Source organism: Protopterus annectens, chromosome 6.part1 (assembly GCF_019279795.1).
Source record: "Protopterus annectens isolate FY-2018-M chromosome 6.part1, PAN1.0, whole genome shotgun sequence".
Lineage (NCBI taxonomy): Eukaryota > Metazoa > Chordata > Ceratodontiformes > Protopteridae > Protopterus > Protopterus annectens.
The window spans coordinates 85,090,699-85,114,651 of NC_056738.1; the positions used below are offsets into that span (position 1 = coordinate 85,090,699).

Sequence of the window (23,953 nt, forward strand, 5' to 3'; positions counted from 1 at the left end):
AACCCTCTGCTAGAATGTCACCTCTAAGTGCTAGGAACTTAATTATCCATAATAACTGTCTCGGTTCTCACAATCCTGCTTTCAGGCTTCTTGCGTGTCCATTTCTATTCTGCTTCACTACAATACCATGCAAGATTAACTTCTGTGGAGCTACCAAACCAAACACATTTTCAACAGGCTTTTCACGCACAGAGCTCTGCTGAGTTCTACTGCAACAATCACGCTAATTATGCCCAAAATGACCCTTCTAAAGCACTTGGCGAACAAAGTGGCAAATGTGCTTGCTTCATAGCACAGGTCTGAGGTACAATACACCAGTTAGGAGACAATGTGGAATACAGAACATACTCTATTTCAGATATGGCCAAAAGTGGTACAAAAGAACAGTTTATTTTTAAGTAGCAATCTAGATTAACTCCAGATAAGAGGGCAACTCTGCCAACAGGTACCGATTATTATTACAAAATATCTCTTACCGGACAGACAACAAACGTAAGCCTTCAGTAATCTTTCAGGACAGCACCACATTCCTGCTAACTTCTGTTGCTAGCATAAACCATTCTGGAACATCCACCACATCCTGTTCCATCACTTCCTTTGCTCAGACCAGCATATAAACTGACAGAAGAATACGAGATGATAAAACACACACCATGATCCTCAGCAACCTATATAATGAAAACCAGAAGGCCTGCAGACCTGCTGGTTGAAATACTCTTGACCTAAAGCTGGGGTAAATTCCAGTTCAACAACCTCTCCTTCCCGGCAAACTCAGCAAGCAGGTCCCCTCCTCCCCAAAAAAAGTATAAATTCACACTTGTTGAGTTAGAAGTGTGCTAGTGGTTTAGGACAGCATTCCACTTAAGGTTGCCTTAGCAAATTCATTCCTAGATGGAGACATCCACGCTGTTGTCTTTAGCAAGAGTTCTGCAATTAGAAGGGCTTCACTGCAGATCTCCGGGATGAAAATCCCTTACAAATTCATAGCCAAGGCGGGCAATTTCTTTAAGCCTGGTTGTTACACATATATGGGAAAATACAACCCCCATCCTAATAGACAATTTAACTCCTCCTTGGAAACTAAAATGAATAGGTTTTGTATACAAATTCTTTGTTTAAACAGAAAATGTTAATTTCCTGTACTTGTAATCCTTTTGGGCTGCATACTGCCAGAGCCACAACTAAAGTGGGCAAAAGGAGTAGCTAGCCCAGGTACAACCTGTTAGGGGTTTGACGAGTACAGTACTGACATTCTTTAAATGACTGCCACTACTGCATTCATGTTTGCATTTAGAAGCTGACAGCGAGTCAGTAACTATAGTAAGGAGCTTGCCATAGTTCAGAAGTAATTTTTTTCTTTTTTTGTACTCAGTTATGGAAAGACCTTTATTTGGTCCTCAACTTTTGTTTGAGAAGGGCACTGGGTGCGAGACTGCCCAGGACATATGATTTAGCTATGGCACTGCATGTGTAAATATTTTTTTTTTGATTTAGCAATCTTTATTCACTTTATATCCCAGTGGATGTCTAAAATGTAATGCATAGAAGAGCTGAATTTAATTACATGTGGATATCATGACAGGTGGGACGGCTATGCAACAAATTATATATTCTTAATGACAAGCTACATAGTTAAGTGGGTTAAGATAACCACACACCAAGAGGTGAAAACCAGCATTCTTGTTGCTCAAGGAAACTCACCTGGATCGGTTAGGGCATGAGAAACTTCAAGGCTTAGCTATTATTACAGAAGCTGTGGCAAGAAGAAATGTAAGGGGGTGGCCATACTAATTCAAAAGGGGGATAAGTGATTAAAACAAAGCAGGTTAAAACTTCCATTAACCAATGTACATATTCTTCCAGGTTAAGGGCAGGATGGAACCGACAATGTGCAGGACTGGATGGCCTTTAGAAAGAGATGTACAAATTAGAAGGGAAATGGAACAGTCAGGGTGACCTTATGCAGGCAATACTGTCCCTCAAGTAAATTCTTTTTATAGATATGAGTTTCACTGATGTATTGAGTGTGCTAGCTTCCCCTCCCGAAGGGTATACTTGCTTCTCAGATTGATATAAATCATCTTCTACCATACCATAAGGTATTCATGTCAGCTCAGACTATATACTAGGTAGACAATGCCCATATACGAGTAATATACCTTTTAAATCATGCACCCCCCTCTCCAGCAGATCACCTTCAATGCAATACAATCTCATGAAATTTCACAGACTCCAGATGGAACTTTGTATGGGAGATACGTTTGCCAGTTGTTTTCAAGATCATCACGCAATTTTTAAAAGAAACATGCAACTTGGATAATGAGAAAAATGACACTGCCTTAGGTAATGTTAAAAATAAATAAACAAACTGGCGAACAGAATCCTTCTTTATTGCAATTGGAAAGAAAGAGATTCAAACAGTGAGATGAGCCATGCTAGGGAAAGAAATTCTAACATTCTAGCTGTCTTATGTGTATGAAGCATAGAAAACTCAATTCCTTTTGGCAACATCCAAGCTAGAAAGCTTATCTGTGACTAAAACTGCCTATGCCATAAGAGCTTTAAAAACAAACAGTTTTGTATATCCTGATGCTCAAAAGTCCTTAGCTACTAGGTTGAGTAAACTGCCAATGGATTAATAGCAGAGATAGAGCATCCCTTAACTAGCCAAAAAGAGATACCCTCTGAAAGTTCTACAAGTCTTGCTAGATTGCTACCATTCTTTACCTGTCACAGCATAATGACTGCAGCACACATGAGCAAAGTGAGGAATTGTGTGAAGGTTGAGAAATACATAGAAGGGAAAAAAAGAAGTTATGTACTCACCATAACGTTCCATCTGAGTAGTTAGACTTCATTCTTCTGCACATATGGGTATTCAGATCTGAACTGGCAAAACTTTTACAAGCATCAGCTCCGAGCTCCAAGCTCCTCCCCTACCTATAATACATCACTTCCTCCTGACCCCAGATCGAGTTTGCTGTCACTAACTAGCAACGTAACCCACAATCCAAACAGGATAAGACCTGAATAGTGAGAGAAATGGAGGGAGGGAAGGTGCAGAAGAATGAAGTCTAACTACTCAGATGGAACATTATGATGAGTACATAACTTCTTTATCTGAAGTAGTTAACTTCATTCTTTCTGCACATATGGGACAGAGTCCCCAGCTACTAGTATTCCTGGGAGGCCCTTATGGAAGGATATTTCTGAGCACCGCAGAGCCAAAGGATGCTCTCCCTCTAGAGATCAAATCTAATTTATAATGAGAGATAAATGTATGCAAATTGGCCCACGTGGCTGCCGCACAGATATCATCTAAAGGTACTTTTGACCAGAAAGCTGCAGACGTGGCCATTGATCTAGTGAAATGAGCCTTCAGTAAGCCAGGCGGAGATAAGCCTTTGTCCTTGTATACTTGTGCAATACAAAAAAGAGTGAGCCACCTTGCTAAGGACACTTTCGAAACTGCTTTGCCCTAACATGGTTTTGAAAACGAGACAGTTGATCCGACTTTCGGTAGGGAAATATGGGAGGAAAACTGGCAAATTTATAGATTGGTTAATATTGGCTGCTGAGGACACCTTGGGAAGGAAGGAGGGGTTTGTACAGGGGGGCACAGAGGATAAGGCTTGTAACTCTGAAACCCTTTGAGCTGAGGTGATGGGAACCAGGAATGCCATCTTCCAAGACAAGAATTTCATAGGGACTGAACCAGCAGGTTCGAAAGGCGGAGAGGTCAATGCTTGAAGGACTAAAGTCAGATCCCAGGGAGGAACTGTCTCTAACTGGAGGTCGCAAGAGAAAGGTGCCCTTTAGGAACGCTTTACACAGTTTGGCAGAGGCCAGAGCAACCTTATTTTCGCCTACATGGAAATTAGAGATGGTAGCCAGTTGAACCTTGATGGTGAAAGAACTTGTGCCCGATTGAAAGAGACCAGCCAAAAAATCTAAAACGACTGGAATAGGGGCTGTAAAAGGGATCTGATTGCATTGAGAGGCCCAAATGGAAAAACGTCTCCACTTGCTACTGCAGAGATTCCTAGTGGAGGCTTTGAGAGATGCTACCAGAATGTTCTTAACAGGGGATGAAAGTCCGGGAGTTCTGATGATCATGGAAACTGGAGCAGCTACGCTGTCAGCTTGAGACTGTCCAGGTTGGGTAGGGGCAAGCCGACGGATAAGCAAATAGATCAGGGCATGGATCTAGAGTCCATGGAGGAGCCAAAAGGTGAGACCATAGGAAGGGAAACCACACTTGGCAAGGCCAGAAGGGAGCTATGAGAATGACTTTGCATTGCAACCGGCAAGCTTTCTGAAGGAACTTCGGTATCAGAGGTAATGGGGGGTAAGCATAAAGTAACCCGGGAGGCCAAGCATGGACTAGTGTGTCCCTTGGGACATCCCCTGGAGGGGGGATCAGAGCGAAGAAGTTGCTGCACGTTGTGTTGGAAGGAGACGCGAAGAGGTCGCAGCAAGGTTGACCCCATACGAGGAAAATTCTCTTCACCACCGATGGATTTAGAGACCACTCGTAAGGCAGAAGGATTGCACGGCTTAGACTGTCCGCTAAAATGTTGGAGCGTCCCGAGATATGCACTATCATCAGAAAATGGTTGGTGGATATGGCCCACTCCCAAACTCTAATGGCCTCGTGACAAAAAGGGTAGGATCGGGTCCCTCCCTGCTTGATGATATACCAGACTACTGCCATGTTGTCTGATTGAATGGCCACTGTCCCTGGAGGTAGGACAGGATGGAAGGCTTTCAACGCTAAAAGCACTGCCCTCATCTCCAGGACACTGATGTGTAGCTTGGTCTCTAGTAGGGACCGCGTGCCTTGGACTGTTCTTCCCAGGAAGTGCCCACCCAACCCAGCTGGGAGGCATCCGTGGTCACCGTGGCTTGGGCCGGCGGGGCTAGAAAGCTGCGCCCCGCAAGTATGTCTGATGACTGAAGCCACCACTGGAGTGACATTCTACATGTCTGGTTGATTCGGATTTGGAAAGTCATCGGAAGGTCTAGCCAGGACCACTGAACTGCTACATTCCACTGAAGGGTTCTCAAATGAAAATGTGCAAGAGGGAGAATGGAAATGGAAGCTGCCATTGAACCCAAAGCCCTGAGAACATTGCCTGCTGTGACTACAGAGTGCTCTGAGATAGCTGACATGTGGAGTCTGAGATTTCTTATCCTTTCTGGGGTGAGAAAGATCTTTGACTGAATAGTATCCCAGCGTGCCCCGAGGAAGTCTATGACCTGAACTGGAGCCAGGTGGGACTTGTTCAGGTTGATCGTGATGCCTAACTTGTCAGCCAGACCGAGAAAGTAGTGTAGGGCCTGGCACAAGAGACATTTGGTGGATGCAGCGAAGAGCCAGTCAACTAGGTAGGGGAATACCTGAATGCCCTGAAGTCTCAGGTGAGTCGCTATGACTGCCATTACCTTGGTGAACACCCTGGGGGCTGTGGTGAGACCGAAGGGTAGGGCTCTGAATTGAAAGTGACCGGTCCCTAGCCAGAAGCGCAGAAACCTCCTGGAGCTTCTATGGACCTTGATATGATAGTAAGTGTTCTGGAGGTCTAACGAGCACATCCAGTCGCATTCTCTTAGAAATGGTAGAATGGACTGTAGAGTGACCATCCGGAATTTTTGTTTCTCTACCGACAAGTTGAGGATAGACAGGTCCAGTATGGGCTTGAGGTCCCCCGTCTTCTTTGGCACTAAAAAGAACCTGGAATAGATGCCTGATCCGGACTGGTCGGGGGGACCGGTTCGATGGCTCGTTTTTGTAACAGTTTCGAAATCTGTAAAGCTGCGGCCTCCCTGTGATCAGTTGGAACATCTGAGAGGCGTGCTAGAGTTATGGGGGATGATATGAAAGGGACAGAATAGCCTCTGGATATGATGTTTAACACCCAGCGGTCTGTAGTAATGGACTCCCATGCCGCTGGATGTAAGGAGAATCTTCCCCCTACTGCCTCCAGAGTAGAGCAGTCGGGCAACCCCTCAGGGTTGCTGTGCAGGCCTGTCAGAAAAGGGTTCCCTAGACCCAAAGTTTCTGGGACCTCCTCTACCCTCTGGGATGGCGCCAGTCTTGTCCCCCTCTGCCTCTGGGGGACGAACAGTCCTGAGTGTCCCGGAAAGACTGTGATTTCCGGAACCACGTCTTTTGCCCCTTTTGGTTCCTGGAATAGGATCTCTGGGGGGTTAGAGAAGCGGATTCCGATGGCAGACAAAGTCTTTCCATCCTTCTCACTCTGGGTGAGCGTGTCGCGTACTGTCTTCCCAAAGAGGGATGATCCATCGAAAGGGGCATTAATAAAAGACGCCTTAAAGGGGTCCACAAATTGACAGTCTGATCCAGGCATGTCGCCTCAAGGCTATGCCTGTACAAGAAGCTCTAGCAGCTTCCTCCGTAGCATGGGAGAGGAGACGCATAGATGCATTTGTCACCGATTTCAGTGTAGTCATCTTCCCAGTAAAGGACTGCTTGTCCTGCTGTGACAGACTCCGGGGGCGACTCAGTTCCGTTATAAGATCACGCTGCAGTCGGGTAACATGTGCCAAGTAATTCATCGCACGAATAGAAAAAGTCGCTGACGAGTACATACGCTTCCCGAAATGATCCATCGACCTGGACTCCTTGTCTGGTGGGTGGATCGAGGAACTCTCCTGTGCCAGTTCCTTCTTTGTGGCAGCTGCAACCACCAAAGCATCCACAGGGGCCTCCTTTGGACCATGCCTGCCTATCTGATAGTGGGGAAAGAATTTTGTCCGGTCTTTTGGGTATAGGCTCCACGGTGTCAGGATCCTTCCATGCCCTAGTGGTGATGAGGTCCACCAAAGGGTCAGCTGGTAGATGGGCCCGCGCCAAAGGCCTCCAGAAACATGGACTCATCCATAGAGGGTTTGGGGGCTGACCAACCTCCTCTTTGGCAGGGGATCTCCATAACGTTTCCGAAGAAGACATCCTCGGGAGGTGATCTGGGGGAACCCTCGCCTTCATCCAAGTCAGAGTCAGTGGTAATGGACTCAGGGGAGTCCAAGTACCTCCTTTTACACTTGCGTTTATGAGGTTCCTCTCCAGTGGGACTTTCTGAAGAGGACTCGTAAGCCTCCGAGGGTTCCCCTGAGGGGAACAACCTGGGGTTGCTTTGGCACGGGCTGTCCCTGAGACACGGTGAAGGGAGCAAAATCTGAAAGCAGAGAGGTCTGGGTAGGATCAGAGTAGGTGAGCTGTGGGGTCTAGCCCTGGGAGAGAACCCTTTCCACTGCCCCGAATGCCGATGGAGAGCCCACCTCCATAACACGTAAGGATGAGGCCCTCCCCGGGTCCGAAACAGGGATCGGAGCCGAAGGCAGGGTAGTCTGGGCACCAAGGATGGGATCCGAAAGAGAATGACCTCGACCCTCGGGTCCGACTCCCTGACCATGGCCCCGAGAGTCTCCTGGATCCGAAATCGGCATAGAGGAAACAAGAACCATCTGCGCTGAACCCACAGCTCCAAAGGGCCTCAGATCAGAGAACCCCGAAGCGTCGGGTCGGATCAGGGAAGGAGAGATTGGGTGAAACAGAGCTGTAGAGGGACCCTCTCCAATGGGAGAGGGACCTAGTAAGACCCCCATCTGAATCTGGATGAACCTCCTCATCAGCCTGTCCATGTCAAGGTTGGAGACACTCCTTGTCGACCTTGAAGAAGAAGCGATCGAAGCGGGTCTTGGCTGGATCTGAGGGGAGTGCCTCGGCTCAGAGGGCTCCATCGGCTCCGGCGAAAAACGGGGAGAGCACAGCCGAGGAAAATGGGACCTGGGGACTTTAGAAGAGAGGCTGGAGAGAGACTCCCTGTAGGGGGATCTTTTCCTGGGCCTGTCCCCCTCTTTGTGGCGCTTCACCCTCTCTCTCTCTCTTGTCCCTACCTTTCTGGAACGAATCTGAGGCCGCAGGATGAGCGGGAGGTTGAGTCCCTGCCTGCAAGACGTCACTGGCTGGAGCAGAGACCGAGGCAGACTCTAGGGGCAGAAGCTGGCAGCAGACCCTTGGCCACGAGTTTAGCCCGACGGTCTTTCAAGGCCCTGGGGTTAAAACCCGCGCAAATGTCGCAGGAGGTTGACAAATGGGAGACCCCTAAACAAAGAACACACAGAATGTGGCCATCGGCTGGTGAGAGCTTGTGACCACACTCTGTGCATTTTTTAAAAAAAACTTTAGGCTGTTCAACCATAAGGACGGAACAGTAACTAAACCCCAAGACCCACACACAAACACACACAAAGTACAGTTTTGTACCTACCATAAATGTAGATGTTAGAGTGCTAATACAGCTGCAGTCAAAAAGTACAGTTTTGTACCTACCATAAATGTAGATGTCCGAACTGGATAGCATCTGCAGTCATAACAAATGGGTTGTCCTGTCGTCAGGCAGCCCTTCGGTCGGCCGGATTCCAAAGTCTGGGTCCGGCCGCTGATGTCGCACTTCACCCGACGTCATCTCTGCTGGTCTTCGGGTATAAAGGCATCAGCCGACGCCATTTTCCTCAGTGTTTCTTGCCCCAGATGCCAATTGCCCTCTTGGAAAGCTAAATTTTGGATAAATGCCAATGTTTCCAAAATAGTAGAAGGCAAACACAAAAAATAAGCATGTATGTACATATATACAAACAAATACACCATAAGAGACTCCGGCGCAGCTAGCTATTAGGAGGGTAAATACCCTAGGAGTACCACAGAGGGAAGGAGGGAGGTAATCCTGACTGCAGATGCTATCCAGTTCGGACATCTACATTTATGGTAGGTACAAAACTGTACTATGTCCTTCATGGATGCATCTGCAGTCATAACAAATGGGTAGAATACCATAGCCAAAACTAGGGAGGAGGAATAAAATTATGGTGTAGTTAGGATCCCTTGCAGTACAGCAGTGGCAAACCCTGCTCGGGATCTAGAATATAGAGGTAAATTATAATGCTTGGCAAATGTATGCACGGAGGTCCAAGTAGCCGCCTCAATAATGTCCTTGGTTGCCACTCCTCGTAAGAAAGCTGTGGTAGTGGCTGTAGCCCTTGTAGAATGAGGTCTTATGTTCTGTGGAATTGGTTTTCCATGGTAGGAGTAACAGAATCTTATGCAATTTCCTATCCATTTGGAGATTATCTGTTTGGAAATTGCTTTTCCTTCCCTTCCTGTTGCATAGGCTACAAAAAGCTGGTCAGTTTTTCTGTTACTTTTGGTTCTGTCCAGGTAGTAGCGTAACTGTCTATGTACATCCAAGGTATGCAGCATTCTTTCACCTCTGTTTTGTGGATTGGGAAAGAAGGTAGGTAGGTGGATTGCCTGGTTTAAAGACACTCTGGATACCACCTTAGGCATAAATGTAGGATTAGTTCTCATGGACACCCTATCTTGATGGAAGATTAGGAAGGGTTGCACTGCCATTAAGGCCTGTAGTTCCGAAACCCTCCTTGCTGAAGTAATAGCCAGTAGGAAAGCAGTTTTCCGTGACAGGTGTTGTAGCTCTGCTGTTGCTGCTGGTTCAAACGGAGGGAGTGTCAACTTTTCTAGTACAAAGTTCAAGTCCCATGCTGGTAATGGTGGTTTCCTAGGAGGTTTTACATTCTTGATCCCTCTGAGGAACTGCCTGAGTAGAGGATGTGAAAAGACAGGAGGATCAAAGCTGTATTCTGCTGAAATAGCTGATGCATGTATCTTGATGGAGGAATAGGACAGGCCTGTATGTAGCTGATGCATGTATCTTGATGGAGGAATAGGACAGGCCTGTATGTAGAAGCTCTGCCAAGTACTCCAGAATGTTAGCAATATCTATGTTCGACACATCTTTTCCTCTTTCAGTACTCCAAATGACGAACCTTTTCCATTTTCCTGCATAGTTCCTTCTTGTTGAAGGTCTGCGAGCTTCAAGGATAATGTCTTTGACCCTCTGGGAAAGGTCTGGGTTAGTTGCTGCTATGTGATGTTCCAGGCAGTCAGTTGCAAGGTTTTTAGGTTTGGATGTATGATGTTGTAGTTGTTCTGAGTTAACATCAGAGGCATCAGGGGTATTGACCACATTTTCTCCCGAGACATGCTCCTCAGCAATGGGTACCAGTGTTGTCTTGGCCAGTTCGGAGCTATCAGAATTATCCTTGGACGTTCCTCTTTGATTTTCAGTAGTACCTTTGTGCATCAAGGGAAGAGGTGGAAATGCATATGCTGTCAGGCCTTTCCAGCTGAAGGATAGAGAGTCCACCTTCCATGCAAGTGGGTGGAATGTCCTTGTGCAGAATTTTTTGAGCTGGTGATTGAGTGGGGAAGCGAATAGATCTATTTGTGGCATTCCCCATTTCTTTGTGATGGCCTTGAAGATGTCCGGGTGCAGCATCCATTCGTGAGCATCCGAGGTGGTTCTGCTTAAAATGTCTGCTAGGGTATTCTCTTTTCCCGGTACAAATATTGCCTGTAACTGGATGTTGTAGCTGAGAGCCAGATTCCAAAGGTCCAAAGTCATTCTGCATAGGGGGTATGAATGAGTGCCTCCCTGTTTGTTGATGTACCACATGACTGTGGTGTTGTCTGTCCTTATCATCAAATGGCCTTCCTTGAGGAATGGTCTGAATTTTTGGATTGCCAGTTTTACTGCCAGCATTTCTTTTTGGTTTATGTGCAGGTGCAGCTGGTCCTGAGTCCACAGTCCTTGTACGCATTTGTCCAGCATGTGCGCCCCCCATCCTAGGTCTGAGGCGTCCGTTGTGATGGTTTGGCGTGCTCGGAAGTTGTGGAAGGGTAAGCCTGGGTTTGACTGGCATGCTTGAGCCCACCACAGGAACTCCTGTTTTAGGCATGGGATTAGTGGTATTTCTGTTTCTAAGCTGTGCCTGTGTTGAGACCATAAATTCTTTAGGTACCACTGTAACTTTCTCATATGCAGTCTGGCATGTGGGACCAAGATTATGCATGATGCCATGAATCCCAAGGCCTGCAGAACTTTTCTTGCTGTTAGTTTGTTCTGCTTTGTTAATGCCAGGAAGTAAAGAGGGAGCTCTTTTTGTTTTTCTGCAGTTAGGAATGCCATTTGCTTTACCGTGTCCAATTCCGCGCCCAAGAAAGTCCTTGTTTGGGATGGTAACAGCCTTGACTTTTGTAAATTGACTGTGTATCCCAGGGCTTGTAGCAAGTAAATGACCCTTTGTAAATCTGTTGTCAGCTTGCTTTTGTTGTCCGCTTGTAACAGGCAGTCGTCCAGGTATGGATAAATTTGGATTCCCTGTACTCTGCAGTGAGCGATTACTGATGCCAGGCATTTTGTGAATACTCTAAGCGCAGTAGATAAGCCAAAGGGCAATGCTGAGAATTGATAATGCACTGATCCTGCAAGAAATCTGAGGTATCTTCTGCAATTTGGTCGAATGGGGACGTGCAGGTATGCCTCCTTGAGATCTAGAGTTACCAGCCAACACTCCTTGCCCAGCATGGGAAGAAGTTGCTGTAGGGTCAGCATTTTGAATTTTGGGACAATGATGTATGTGTTTAAGATGGACAGGTCGAGAATAGGTCTCCAGTTTTTCTCTTTTCTTGGCACTAGGAAGAGTCTGGAGTAGAATCCTTTGCCCTGTTCTGTCATTGGTACTCTTTCCACAGCTCTCATCTTTGTTAATTCCGCTATCTGCTGCAGAGCTTCTATTTTTTGATTTGGAGGCAGGTATGGCATTCCTCTTTTTACTGGTAAGGTGTGGAAGTGGAACCGGTAGCCTTGGCCTATGGTTTGCAAAATCCACTTGTCTTTTGTGATATAGTGCCAATTTTTTGAGAATAAGGCTAACTTTCCGCCTAATGGTGCTGCTATTCGCTCCCTGGCAGGCGGAGTCAGAGTCAAGTCACTGTGATTGTCCTGTTGCAGTGGCAGTGGTTGTGTCTGTGCCTCGGTTATTGCCTTGCCACTGTCGTCCTCTGTAGGCACCTCCTCTGGATTGATTTCTGCCCCTAGAGCGTCTATTCCTGCCCCTTTGGGATCTTGTGGAGTCAGGAAAGGACCAATTTTTGGCAGGCCAGTTCCTGCTAAACCTTGGGGGCTGACCCTGTAAGAAATCTTTAACTGTTTGTACAGATTTTGCCTTTTCTTCCATTTTCTTCATTACCTGCTGGGCAGGTTCCCCAAATAGACTGGCCTTATCCATAGGAGCATCTAATAGCTTTGCTTTAACATGATCCGGTAAGACCTGTTCTTTCAACCATGCATGCCTTCTTATCACTGTGCCAGTCATGGCTGATCTAAATGAAGCCTCCAGTGCATCATAGCCACATTTTAAGGAATGGTTACTAACCTGTTGGATGTTATTCAACATTTCTAATACATATTTCTTATCTAAAGATTCATCAGAGGACAGCTTTTTAATTAACTGATCAAGCATAAACTCTTGGTATTGGATCATGTGAAACTGACAGTTTAAAGCTCTAGCTGAGAGAGTAGCAGAGGTGTAGACTTTTTTCCCCATCTCTCTAAGGACCTGGATTCCCTTTCAGAGGGAATAGGGTTTTTTGCTGTGGTCGAGGCTACTGCCTTAGGCCCCTGGGATATAGTTTCAGGGTCTGCAAGTGGGGCCTTGTATAGGTGGTGATGAGTGTCTGGCACCCTGTAAAATCTATCTGGTTTGGCAGGGGCTGGAGGTAAAGAATCAGGTGCAGTGCAGACATCATTAAATGCATCGTCCACAACAGGCAGAACAGGAGGTATAGCTAAGGGCCTATGTGTGGTAAGTGCAGAAAAGTCCTCAGCCTTTTTCTTGAATCTGAGAAATCTTGTCCCTGCCATTGGAATTGTTCTATCATGGCATGTAAGGTTTCCCCAAAGGAGAATTCCTCTGGTGGAGAGGCAGCTGGAATGGATTCTTCAGCATCGGAATCTTCATAATTGGAAAAAGGAGCCTCTGGCTGGTCTGTAATGTCTGAGTCATCCGCAGAATCATCAGAGGACACAGGCTCAGGGGGCTCTGCTCTAGGTCTCTTTTCTGGGGGCTGAGAGGCCCTGTCTGGGTGAGATTGGGATCCCCTAATTAAGGATATTAAATCTTCTGCCAGAGTAAGCATTTGTGAACTGGAAGTGGGCCTGAGTGAGGGGGGTTTAACAGGCACTGATTTAGCAGATTTGGCTGCTTTAGCCCTGGCAAAGGCCTTAATAGACATGGCTGCAGGAGGCCTAGCAGCACCATGTGCTGGGGTAGAGACATCCAAAGGGATGGTGTCTGATAAATCACTAGGAACCACAGTTGTAGGCAAAATTTCTGAGGCTGATTCAGGTAAGGTAGCAGGGGCCTCAGTAGTAGTCATGGATTCGGCTGAAGATTGACCAGTTTTCTTGGTCTCGGCCGAAACCGAGACACTCACGGCTTGCTTAACCGTGGTTTCGGCCGAAACCGCGGACCGCGAGTGTCGGTCTTTTTCTTTGCGTTTTTTAACAATTTGGGTAGTCGGAGGATCCGACGGCATAATGTACGCAAAATCTGAGCCGAAAAACTGTTCAGCAAACTCCGACCGACGCCTAAGCGTTCGTCGGTTGAAGGAAGCACAGACCGAACGGCTGCTACGTCGTGGTCTGGGCCTAAGCAAGGCAAACAGTAAGAGTGGAAATCTTTATGAGGTATTTGTTTCCCACAAGTTAAACAGTTATTGACTTTTTCTGACATCGGCTGAGGCAAGAAAGAGTCCCCAACGGGTACTTAGCTTTTTAGAAGTCTTCGAAGTAGTATTCGGTAGTAGTAATCTCTGGATCTGACCGACCGGCACTTGCGAACAGCTTCTGCTTCGGGCGCCACGCGGCAAGAAAGACTGAGGAAAATGGCGTCGGCTGATGCCTTTATACCCGAAGACCAGCAGAGATGACGTCGGGTGAAGTGCGACATCAGCCGAAGCCGGACCCAGACTTTGGAATCCGGCCGACCGAAGGGCTGCCTGACGACAGGACAACCCATTTGTTATGGCTGCAGATGCATCCGTGAAGGACATCAGATGGGTTCTCCTGCCGTCAGGCGGGTCCTCGGTCGGCCGAATTCCAAAGTCTAGGTCCGGCGTCGGTTGTCGTCATTTCTTCCCTGACGTCAGTGCGACAGGGGTATAAAGGAAAGTACAGTTTTGTACCTACCATAAATGTAGATGTCCGATAGGTATGCATCTGCAGTCATAACATATGGGTTGTCCTGCCTCAGGCAGCCCTTCGGTTGGCCGGATTCCAAAGTCTGGGTCTGGCCTCGGCTGATGTCACACTTTCCCCGACGTCGGAGCATCTGGGGTATAAAAGCATCAGCCGACGCCATTTTCCTCAGTTTTTTTTGCCCCAGATGCCAGGTGCCCTCTAGGAAGGCTAAATTTGAAGGAATGCAATAAAATTCCAAACATATGCAAAAATATATATACATATATATACAATCAAATACACCGTAATAGATTCCCCCAGCTAGCTAATAGAGGGGTAAGCACCCTAGGAATACCACAGAGGGGAAGGAGGGAGGGTAAACTTGACTGCAGATGCATACCTATCGGACATCTACATTTATGGTAGGTACAAAACTGTACTATGTCCTTCAAGGATGCATCTGCAGTCATAACATATGGGTAGAATACCATAGCCAATCTGGGGGTGGAGGTACTAAGAAAAGGATGGTGTAGTTAAGATACCCTGCAGGACTGCAGTAGCAAAACCTGCTCTGGATCTGGAGTATAAAGGTAAATTGTAATGCTTGGCAAATGTATGCACGGAGCTCCATGTAGCAGCTTCTAAAATGTCCTTGGTAGCCACCCCTCTTAGGAAGGCTGTGGTGGTGGCTGTGGCTCTCGTGGAATGAGGCCTAATGTTTGCAGGAACAGTCTTTCCATGAAAGGAGTAACAAAAACAAATGCAATTTCCTATCCATTTTGAAATTGTCCGTTTTGAAATTGCTTTTCCTTGTGTCCCAGCAGAATATGCTACAAACAATTGGTCAGTCTCTCTGTAACTTTTAGTTCTGTCCAAATAGTAGCGTAATTGTCTGTGTATGTCCAGAGTGTGTAGAAGTTTCTCCCCTCTGTTTTGTGGATTTGGGAAGAATGTAGGCAAGTGAATTGCCTGGTTCAAGGATACCCTGGATACCACCTTTGGCATAAAAGTAGGATTGGTTCTCAATGAAACTCTGTCTTGATGGAAAAAATGAAATGGCTGCACTGCCATTAAAGCTTGCAACTCAGATACTCTTCTTGCTGAAGTTATGGCTAGAAGGAATGCAGTTTTCCAGGACAGAAACTGTTTCTCCGCAGATGTTGCTGGTTCAAAGGGAGGAAGTGTTAGTTTTTCCAGCACAAAGTTAAGGTCCCAAGTAGGTAAAGGTGGTTTCCTTGGAGGACTGATGTTTTTGATTCCTCTCAAACTGTCTTAAGAGAGGATGCGAGAAGACAGGTAGATTAACATTGTATTCTGCTGAAATTGCTGAGGCATGTATCTTAATGGAAGAATAAGACAGGCCATTGTGGAACAATTCTGCCAAGTATTCCAGTATATGTGCCATGCTCATCACTGTCACATCTAAGCCTTTTGTTGTGTTCCAAGTGAGAAATCTTTTCCATTTTGCTGAATATGCCTTCCTTGTGGAAGGCCGGCGAGCTTCCATAATGATGTCCTTCACTCTCTGGGATAAGCTATTCTGAGGAGGAGTCCTGGTATTCTCCAGGCAGTTAGCTGCAAGGTTTTCAGGTTGGGATGCAATGTCCTGAAATTGTTCTGCGTCAGTACAAGTGGCCATAGTGGGAGAGGCCACGGTTTCGTCTGTGACATGCTCTTTAACAGTGGGTACCAGTACTGCCTTGGCCAGTCTGGAGCTATCAGAATCACTCTTGGCTGCCCTGATCTTCAGTAAAACCTTGGACATTAATGGGAGTGGTGGGAAAGCATAGACTTTTAGAGCTTTCCAGCTGAAAGAGAGAGAGTCCACTTTCCATGCTTGTGGGTAGTATGTCCTTGAGCAGAATGTCTTCAGTTGATGATTGTGGGGTGAAGCGAACAGATCTATCTCCGGCCTGCCCCATGATTGTCTTATGAGTGAGAAGATGTCTGGGTGCAACACCCATTCGTGTGCATCCATGGTAGTTCTGTTAAGCTGTCTGCCAGTGTATTGTCTTTCCCTGGCATGAACTGGGACTGTAGTTGTATATTGAGTTTCAAGCAAAGTTCCCATAGAGTCATGACCAGTCTGCATAGAGGGTAGGAATGTGTGCCTCCTTGCTTGTTTATGTACCACATAACTGTGGTGTTGTCTGTCCTTATGAGCAGGTGGCCTGGAAGAAGGAAAGGTCTGAAGGCCTCGATTGCGTGTATCACTGCCAGCATTTCCTTTTGGTTTATGTGCATGCGCAGCTCTCTGAGACCATAGCCCTTGGATACATTTGTTCTCCATGTGTGCTCCCCAACCTCGGTCTGAAGCATCCGTGGTGATGGTTTTGTTTTGTTCTTGGTTTGCTGAAAGGCAACCCTCTGTTCGACTGGCAGGCTTGAGCCCACCACAAGAATTCCTTTTGAAGGCAAGGAATGAGTGGGATCAAAGTTTCTAAGCTGTGGCTGTGCTGAGTCCATACACTCCTTAGGTACCATTGCAATTTTCTCATATGCAGCCTGGCTTGTGGAATCAGAAGTATGCAGGATGCCATGTAACCCAGGGCCTGCAGGATTTTCCTTGCAGTCAGCTGAGTTTGTCTTGTCAGATTCTTGAAGTAATCCGGAAGTTGTTTTTCTTCTGTGAGAAAGGCCATTCGGGTGGTTGTGTCTAGATCCGCACCCAAAAAGGTTATTCTTTGGGATGGAACAAGTCTTGATTTTTGGATGTTGACTGTGTATCCCAAGGCCTGTAGTAGGTGGATGACATAGTCCAAGTCCTTTAGCAAAATTTTCTTGTTGTCCGCTTGTATAAGGCAGTCGTCCAGATATGGGTAGATTTGAATCCCCTGAAGTCTGCCGTGTGCAATTACTGAAGCCAGGCATTTCGTGAATACTCTGGGTGCAGTAGATAAGCCAAAGGGCAATGCTGAGAATTGATAATGCTCTGATCCTGCAAGAAATCTGAGGTGTCTTCTGCAACTTTGTCGAATAGGGACATGCAGGTATGCCTCCTTGAGATCTAGAGTCACCAGCCAAGACTCCTTGCCCAGCATGGGAAGAAGTTGCTGTAGAGTCAGCATTTTGAATTTTGGCACAATGAGGTAAGTATTCAGTGCGGACAAATCGAAAATAGGCCTCCATTGATTTTCTTTTCTTGGAACAAGGAATAATCTGGAGTAAAATCCTTGGCCTTGTTCTGAAAGAGGTACCTTTTCTATGGCTTTCATTTGTATTAATTTGGTAATTTGCTTCAAGGCCTCTGCCTTCTGATTTGGTGGCAGGTCTGGCATTCCTTTTCTTTTTGGCAAAGTGTGGAAATGGAACCTGTATCCTTTGTCTATTATTTGCAGTGTCCATGAGTCCCTTGTAATGTAATGCCAATTCTTTGAGAATAAAGAAAGCTTTCCGCCCAATGGTGCTTCTAATTGAGCCCTGGTCAGCGGAGTTAAAAGAAAGTCATTGCGTCTGTCCTGGGGTAGCAGTTGTTGTTCCTGCACTACCTCTCTGGCTGGGAGGCTGCCACTGACGGCCTCTTGTAGGAGCCTCTAGCTTGCCCTCTACCTCTGGCATGCCTATTCCTGCCTCTCTGGGATTTGTCTGAGTCCGGAAAGGACCAATTCTTAGTAGGCCAATTCCTGCTGAATCTCGGTGGTTGCACTTGCAGAAAGTCCTTGACTGTTTGCACAGATTTTGCCTTTTTTACAAACTTCTTTAAGACCTCCTGAGCCGTGGAACCAAATAATTTTTGCTTTTCCATTGGAGCATCCAGAAGCTTAGCTTTAACATGGTCTGGTAAAGATTGTTCCTTCAGCCAGGCATGCCTACGTATAACTGCCCCTGTCACAGCTGACCTACATGAAGCTTCCAATGCATCATAACCACACTGCAAAAAATGGTTGCTAACCTGCTGTGAGTTATGTACCAGATCCTGAAGTGATTTACAGTCAAGGGGTTCAGAAGAGGACAGCTTCTTATGCATTTCATCTAACAAATACTCTTGGTACTGAATCATATGAAATTGACAATTTAAAGCCCTAATGCAAAGAGTTGCAGAAGTATACACTTTCTTACCCCATCTCTCTAAAGCTCTAGACTCCCTTTCAGAGGGTAGAGGATTTTTAGCAGTAGCAGCTGCAACCCCTTTTGGGCCCTGGGAAATTGTTTCTGGGTCTGCAGAGTGGGCCTTGTACAGGTGTAGATGAGAATCCGGGACCCTGTAGTACCTATCAGGTTTGACAGCAGCCGGAGGGAGAGAATCAGGGGCTGTACTAGCATCAGAGTACACATCATCAATTACATTCAAAACAGGAGGTATAGCTAAAGGCCTATGCTGAGGTAAATGTAAAAAGGTCCTTAATCTTTTTCTAGAATCAGAGAATTCCTGGCCCTGCCATTGAAAATGTTCTCTCATAGAGTGTAGAGTCTCTCCAAATGAAAACTCTTCAGGAGGGGAGGCCGAAGGAATAGATTCTTCAGCATCAGAATCCTTGTAGGCCGAATAAGACTCCTCCTGGGGGTCTGACAAAACAGAGCCATCCGTGGACTCATCTGAGGAGTGGGGGTCAGAGGGCTCAACCCTGGGCCTTTTGTCTGGTGGTGGTTGAGAGCCCCTGTCCGGGTGGGGTTGAGAACCTCTAATTAGAGAGATTAAATCCTCTGCTAGGCTGAGAATCTGTGAGCCAGTAGAAGTTCTCTGAGAGGAAACCTTGGGAGGCAAAGCTTTAGTAAGTTTGGCAGCTTTAGCCCTAGAAAAGGCCTTAATGGACATGGATGCAGGGGGTCTGGCTGCACCACGTGCAGGAGTAGACTTGTCTAAAGGAATGGTGTCGGACATTTCCTGGACACCGGTTTTAGTAGGTAATTCAATAACCGACTCGGCCGGGGCTTCCGGGGCCGAGGTAATCGGTTGAGTGGTTTCGGTAATAGGAAGCACCGAGGACTCTGTTTCAGCCGAAACAGAGACACTCGCGGTAGGCCTGACCGTGGTTTCAGCCGAAACCGCGGGCCGTGAGTGTCGGTCCTTGTCCTTCCGTTTTTTAACCAAATGCGAAGTCTGAGTCTGCGACGGCATCTTGTACGCAAAATTAGCCCCAAAAAATTCCTCTGCAAACTCCGACCAACGTCTAAGAGTTCGTCGGTTGAAGGAAGCACAGGCAGAGCAGGCCGAGACGTCGTGGTCTGGGCCTAGGCAAGGGAGGCAGTAAGAGTGGAAATCCTTATGAGGTATTTGTTTCCCACAAGTTAAACAATTATTTACTTTATCTGACATCGGCTGAGGCAAGAAAGAGTCCCCAACGGGGTATTTAGCTTTTTCGAAGTCTTCGGTAGCTGAATCACAGGGGCTGGCCGACCGGCGCTTGCGAACTGCTTCTGCTTCGGGCACCACACGGCAAGAAAGACTGGGGAAAATGGCGTCAGCTGATGCTTTTATACCCCAGACGATCTGACGTCAAAAGTGCGACATCACCAGAGGCCAGACCCAGACTTTGGAATTCGGCCGGCCGAAGGGCTGCCTGAGGCAGGACAACCCATATGTTATGACTGCAGATGCATCCTTGAAAGACATCCAGCCGACGCCATTTTCTTCAGTTTTTCTTGCCCCAGATGTCAGGTGCCCCCAGAAGGAAGGCAATACATAAATTTGTGTAATAAAGCAATGCAATATAATCAAAATACAGTAGTTGCAAGTAAATACACCATAAATGAATACCCCAATCAGGTTGTATGAGGAGGTGTTAGCCAAAAGGCCTGTCCCAAGAGGGGAAGGAAGGAGGGAAACCTGGACTGCAGCTGTATTAGCACTCGAACATCTACATTTATGGTAGGTACAAAACTGTACTATGTGCATCGTGCATACAGCTGCAGTCATAACAGATGGGTAGAATCCCAAAGCTAAGAAAGGGATGGTAGGCACTAGGTGGAACTAGGAGGAGCCAGGATGTCCTGCAAGACTGCAGTGGCAAAGCCTGCTCTAGTTTTGGAGTATAATGGTAGGTGGTAGTGCTTGGAGAAGGTATGCACAGAACTCCAAGTGGCTGCTTCCAAAATATCTTTGGTAGGAACTCCTCTGAGGAAAGCTGCAGAGGTAGCTGTGGCCCTTGTGGAGTGAGATCTGATGCCTGTAGGTACAGTTTTACCATAAAAAGAATAGCAAAAGCGTACGCAGTGGGCTATCCATTTTGAGATTGTCTGTTTGGAAATTGGCTTTCCTTGAGCTCCTATAGCATAGGACACAAAGAGCTGTTCTGATTTTCTGAAAGACTTTGTTCTGTCCAAATAATAACGCAGTTGTCTGTGGATGTCCAAGGAAAGTAGTAATCTCTCCCCTTTGTTTTGAGGATTAGGATAAAAGGTAGGTAAGTGCATGGCCTGATTCAAAGTTACCCTGGATACCACTTTTGGCATAAAGGACGGGTTGGTTCGTAAGGAAACTCTGTCCTGATGGAAGATGATAAAAGGCTGCACAGCCATGAGAGCTTGTAGTTCTGAAACTCTACGAGCTGAGGTAATAGCCAGAAGGAAAGCGGTTTTCCAGGACAAATATTGCAAGTCTGATGAGGCAGCTGGCTCAAAGGGAGGCAAGGTCAGTTTTTCCAGAATGAAACTGAGACCCCAGTATTTGAGGTAAATTCAGTTTTCCAGGATCCTGGCCCTTTTTCTCATTCCAGGCACAAAACCGTTTCCATTTTGCGGAGTAAGCTTTTCTAGTTGACGGCCTTCTGGCCTCCAAAATGACATCCTGCACCTCCTTGGAGAGTAGGGTCTGTTGTGATGATAAGGAATCCTCCATGCGGCTAGATTGAGTGTTTTTAGCTGGCTGTGAAGAGTTTTGAAGCTGTGCTGAGTCAGGAGAAGAGGCATTAGAGGCAGGGTCCATGGTGGGGAATGCGTCCGGCTCCTCAGGAGTGGGTACCAGTGTTGTCTTGGCCAGTCTGGAGCAATGAGAATCATCTTTGGTCTGTCTGCTCTGGTTTTCAATAGAACTTTGGGCAGCAGAGGAAGAGGTGGGAAGGCATAAACTGTCATTGATGTCCAACTGAAAGAGAGAGCGTCCCCTCTTCCAGGCCTTTGGATGGAAAATCCTTGAGCAGAATTTTGTCAATTGGTGATTTTTGTGGGAGGCAAAGAGATCTAGGTCTGGCCTTCCCCATGCTTGGATTTATCTCTGTAAAACTTTTGGATGCAACTTCCATTCGTGTGGATCTGTCATATTTCTGCTTAGGTTGTCTGCCAGCGTGTTTTCCTTGCCTGGCAAGTACTGTGCTTGTAGTTCGATTTGTAAGTCCATGGCCATGTTCCAAAGTGACATGGCCAGTCTGCATAGGGGGTATGAATGTGTTCCTCCCTGTTTATGTGCCACATAACTGTGGTGTTGTCTGTTCTTATCAATAGTTGACCTGGTTGCAGAAGGTCTTTGAAAGCTATAATAGCATTTATTACTGCTAGCATTTCCTTTTGATTGATGTGAAGGTGCTTTTCTTTTTGGGACCATTTGCCCTGAATGCACCGATCTGTCATGTGCGCCCCCCCAGCGTAGTCCGAGGCGTCTGTTGTGATGACTTGATTTGCTTGAGGCTTGCTGAATGGAATACCTGTGTTTGTTTGGCATGCTTGAGCCCACCACAGAAATTCCTTTTGAAGACATGGAATTAGTGGTATTATTGTTTCCAAACTGTGGCTGTGTTGAGACCATAGGTTTTTCAGGTACCATTGAAGTTTCCTCATATGCAGCTTTGCACATGGGATTAGTAAGATGCAAGATGCCATGAATCTCAGAGCCTGCAGGATTTTCCTTGCAGTCAGCCTGGTGCAATTTGCTAGTGCTCTGAAGTATTGAGTTAGCTGCCCCTGCTTCTCTGGCGTGAGGTAGGCCATCTGGGTGTTTGTGTCCAAGTTGGCACCCAGGAAAATTATTTTCCGAGAGGGTATTAGCCTTGATTTCTTTTTGTTGACTGTGTATCCCAGAGAGTTCAACAACATTATTACATAAGCCAGATGTTTCAGAAGAATGTGCTTGCTGTCTGCTTGGATCAGGCAGTCGTCCAAATAGGGGTATATTTGTATCCCTTGAAGTCTGCAGTAGGCAATTACTGATGCCAGGCATTTCGTGAATACTCTGGGCGCAGTAGACAAGCCAAAGGGCAATGCAGAGAATTGATAATGGGTTGAACCTGCAAGAAATCTGAGGTATCTTCTGCAATTTTGTCTGATTGGGACATGCAGGTATGCCTCCTTGAGGTCCAATGTTACCAGCCAAGACTCCTTGCCCAGCATGGGAAGAAGCTGCTGTAGAGTGAGCATCTTGAATTTTGGTACGAGTAGAAATGTGTTTAGGATGGATAGGTCCAAAATAGGTCTCCAATCTTTTCCCTTCCTTGGTACCAGGAATAGTCTGGAATAAAAACCTTGACCTTGTTTGTGCGTAGGTACCTCTTGAATAGCTTTCATATCTATGAGATCTGTAATTTGCCTTTGTGCCTCTGCCCTTTGATTGTGTGGCAGGTTTGGCATGCCTCTCATTTTTGGAAGGGTGTGAAAATGGAATCTGTAGCCTCTGTTTATAATGTCCAGGATCCATTTGTCTTTTGTGACAATATGCCAATTTTTTGAAAATAATGCCAGTTTTCCTCCTAAGGGTGCTGCCATTTGAGTCTTGCTTGGCATGCAAAGGGGAAAGTCATTGGGCTTGCTTTCTGAATGGTTGCGAGTTATCCTCACCACCTCTTTGTGTAGGAGCTTGCCAGTGTCTGCCTCTAAACGATCCTTGGGATTGTCCTCTGCCCCTCGGGCGCCTGTATCTACCTCTTTGGGGTCTGTCCGTGGCTGGAAAGGACCAATTTTTGGAAGCCCAATTTCTACTGAAACCTGGGGGTTGTACCTGTAGAAAATCTTTCACAGTTTGCATTGATTTAGCCTTTTCCTCCATTTTCCTTAATACCTCCTCAGCATTGGCACCAAATAATACATCCTTTTGTAGAGGGGCATCTAGTAATTTAGCTTTGACATGATCTGGCAAGGTTTGTTCCTTGAGCCAGGCATGTCTACGTATGACTGATCCTGTAACAGCAGCTGTACATGAGGCCTCTAGAGCATCAAAACCGCATTGTAAGGTATGCTTACCCACTTGTTCTGCACTATGCATCAAATCCTGCAACTCCTTCAAGTCTGGTTGTTCAGGTTGTGACATTTTACTTTTCAATTGTGATAACAAAAACTGTTGGTATTTTAGCATATGGAACTGACAGTTTAAGGCCCTCATGGTTAAGGTAGCCGAGGTATATACCTTTTTTCCCCACCTTTCTAAGTATCTGGAATCTCTCTCGGAAGGTAATGGATTTTTAGCAGTGTAGGCCTTAATTCCCTTGAGACCCTGTGAGATGGTTTCTGGGTCAGCAGCATGGCTTTTGTATAGAAATTGATGTGAGTCAGGAACCCTGTAGCACCTGTCAGGCTTGACTGGGGCTGGAGGTAGAGAATCCAGGTTAAGGCAGGCCTCCGAGTAAACATCATCTAGGATGTCCAAGACAGGAGGTATAGCCAGAGGCCTGTGCTGAGGTAGCAAGAGAAATTCCCTAAGCCTTTTCTTGGAATCTGAATAATCTTGGCCTTCCCAGTGGAAGTGTTCCCTTAAGGTATGCAAAGTTTCCCCAAATGAGTAATCCTCTGGGGGGATACAGAAGGAATGGACTCCTCTGCATCAGAGTCTTCAAAAGGGGAGTAAGAATGTTCCTGATCATCAGAGTGCTCTGAAATAATGGAGCCCTGATCAGAGGAGAGGGATTCTTCTTCCACTCTGGGCCTTTTGTCCGGTGGCCCTGATAAGAGTAATTAAATTCTCAGCC

General features: G+C 46.5%; 1 protein-coding gene across 1 annotated transcript in view; it reads right to left on the minus strand.

The window, feature by feature from the left end:
- Positions 1 to 23,953, minus strand: part of TLK1 (tousled like kinase 1) — a gene marked incomplete in the record, with an annotated part of 2,832,579 nt that overhangs the window by 114,539 nt on the left and 2,694,087 nt on the right.